The sequence below is a fragment of the Octodon degus genome, unplaced genomic scaffold, assembly GCF_000260255.1.
Source record: "Octodon degus isolate 3935 unplaced genomic scaffold, OctDeg1.0 scaffold00068, whole genome shotgun sequence".
In the NCBI taxonomy this organism is placed as follows: Eukaryota; Metazoa; Chordata; class Mammalia; order Rodentia; family Octodontidae; genus Octodon; species Octodon degus.
In genome coordinates this window covers 456,010-459,027 of record NW_004524644.1, presented here as the reverse complement: position 1 = coordinate 459,027, position 3,018 = coordinate 456,010, and the positions used below count along the sequence as shown (strand labels likewise).

General features: G+C 40.1%; 1 pseudogene; it reads right to left on the bottom strand.

Annotated features, from left to right (window-relative positions):
• Positions 1-2,113, bottom strand: part of LOC105742716 — a 94,857-nt pseudogene extending 92,744 nt beyond the window's left edge.
• Positions 2,114-3,018: the final 905 nt, after the last annotated feature.

Genomic DNA, 3,018 nt, shown 5'->3' with positions numbered 1-3,018 from the left:
CCTAAAATCTTGTTTTGAGATTCTGTACCATTGTTTTTATTTTTTTTCTTTAAAATAAAGTAACTAATGTCAAAAAAAAAATAAAAAGGTTTCTTTAACAAGGAAAAAAAAAAGAAAATTATTGGGGAAAACATTTAACTTCAAAACATCCAATTTTCTCTTAATATTTTAGAAAGATATTCTTTAGTGGTTGCTGTGACTCCGAGTGATGCTTAGTTGTGGCCACTTGATGTAAGTGTCTCAACTTAGGTTATTGTAGTAGGTCAATGTTGATGTGAAGATTTGAAGAAAATCTTCTGTTAGGCACTTCTTTCTTAGACTAAATCTTTCTCCTTGCTGTGTGAATTTTCATCTAGAATTGTAGTTGTAGCCTTATCTGTCATACTTGTTAGCCTAAAATATTTTGAGGATTTTCCCTGACTCTAAGCTTTCTAACATTTCTGTCATTCTCTGGACTAAAGAAACTTTTATTTTTATTTTTATTTTTATTTATTTATTTTTTTTAAACTAGGATTGAACTCAGGGCCTTGAGCTTGCCAGGCAAGCACTTATTCCACTGAGCTATCTCCCCAGCCCCTACTTTGATTTTTGATTTATTTTTGGTAATTCAGCTTTGTGAGAAAGGCACTTTGATTTCTAATTATAGTCAGTATTGGCTCATGATAGCAGTAAGGAAATACCACAGGCTAGAGCAAGAGGGTCATGCAGTTAGGAAGTTTCTGATGTTAGAGCTGAGAAGCACTTCTTTGTACAGAGCACTTGGGTTTTGCAAAGTCACTGGAAGAGTTGCCCATCCCATCTGGCCTAGAGGGAGAGAAACTTCCACTGTGTAATTTCTAGACACATGTTGGGCCTTTGCTTTCTTATATAAGTATTTCCCAAGCTTAGAACAGTGCTAAGCACCCAAGTGTTGTCTCCACTTATTTATAATCCTATTTCACTAGAAGCCAATTAGAATGCAAAGCATTTCCCTGAGACCTAAACAAGTTGCCTTAAATAAACAATACATGGAAAAGTCTGGGCCATTAACGTTAGGCTTACGCCCAACTTCCTTCATGCACATCCTCTCTCGTAAGGGGTGGACACGATGGCCTCGATGTTTCCAGCAGGTGTGACGCTCAGATGACCTTGGATGCTTATGCTGCTGCCAGAACACAGGGAGGAAAAGCCCTGAAAAGCCACTCGCCCTTTTATAAACTTATCTCTCAGGGAGAAGAGGGCAAAGATGCATTCAAATTGGGAATTTCTGGTTTTTGAGGTGCTACAACTTCCAAGAAGCCTGAGTTTGATGTATGGTGAATTCAAAGTTTTGCATCCTTCTCTGTGTAAGGCAGAGCAGTGGGGCTATATGTTTGGCACCATGGCAGGGAGACCTGAGGAACCTTCCCTGAATGAGCCAATTTTGTTTGCTCTAAGGGAGGGACTATGGCTGCTAAGGAGACCAGTGGCCTCTTAGTAATTCTCTTCAAAGACTGAACCAAAAAGTCTTTCCCGGATAATTCTAAAAGTAAAATGACTAGAAATTTTTTGATTGAGTTTCCTGTTCTTTGAATTATTTTATATATGTCACTTCGGTTAGGAGCACTCTCTCCTTGTTACGGCTGTCTGAGTGGCCTCAGGTATACAGGAAATATCTCCATCATTGATTAAATAATGTCACAGTGAGGAACTAAGAACTATTTCACCTCCAGCAGCTGAGGATGCAGTACTTGTGACGTCATTCAGCCTTCAGGTAGAAGACACTGTATGCTGGGAAATGTGGCCCACAAGGAGACTGCTGGGGCAGGACCACAGGCACCACTGTCCCATTGAGCTTTTGAGTAACTAAGCCACCCTGAACACAAAAGAATCAGCTACACAGAGGCAACCTGAGGTTAGCACAAGGCCTGGAGCAAGCTGGTGAAGTTGAATGTGTCATTTATTTTTAATATCAGTTCTGTGGATCTTAAAACTTCACCTTAGGGATGCTGTTAATGCCTGTATCCTGGTGGAAATCTCCTGATGGAGATTTCCACCAGGAAATCCTGCATTCCCTGGCCTCACCTGTGCAGACTGCAAGCGATGATGGATACAGGGTCTGAAAAGCTGGCATCAGTTCCTTGGTACGATTCATGCCTGACATCTCTTCCTGGCATCAGGGTAAGCTGCCTCCAGTGGGGATCATGGTCCTGGCCCATCACCTCAAACTCTCGCTCCTAAGAGCACTCTGAATAAATCGTTTGCACACGACTCCCAGTATCAGTTCTGTTTGGAGCAACCTGGCCCAGGACAGACTGGGAAGTTTTTATGTGCCATTTTAGGATAAAGAATGACTACTGTATGGACATGAGGACAGAGAATCCAAATCCTACTTCTCATATCTGTGGTTCCAATCTGTACATAATAGACAGCAGAACTGAAGAAATCCTTGGGAAATATCCATCTCTTCCAGTATATAAATTCAATTGAATTCATTTCAAAACCTAGATTGTTGGGCTCAGCTACATCATTGGACAAATCATGTTCCTTTAGAGACAAAGTTCTAGTGAGAATAGCTAACAAGCCCTTTGTCATTTACTGCTCAGGGATCTGCTATGACAGAATTCTGTCCCACATGAGATGAAGTCATCATAGGAGCAACATTATCCCCACAGCCATAGCAGTCTCTACTTTGCTATTCATGTGTATCTTCAGAGATAATATTTATAAGTCACTGTTGTAAAACAAATTTTTTTAAGTGTTAAATTCTTGAGACAAGGTAAGTCCCTTGGAAAATTATGTGTATTAAAATTTTAGTATAGGGGCTGGAGAGATGGCTCAGTGGTCTAAAGCACCTACTTGAAACAAGCTTGACATAGCACAGGGACCGCGGTTTGATCCCCCAGCACCACATGCCAGCCAGCCCTGCCCCCTGGTGGGCTGAGCTGGCCACACACACAATAAATAAATGTAATAAATAAAAATAAATAAATAATTTAAAAAAATTTTAGTATACTAAGCTATTGTAAAATAGTAATAGCAATAATAGTAATATAAAAC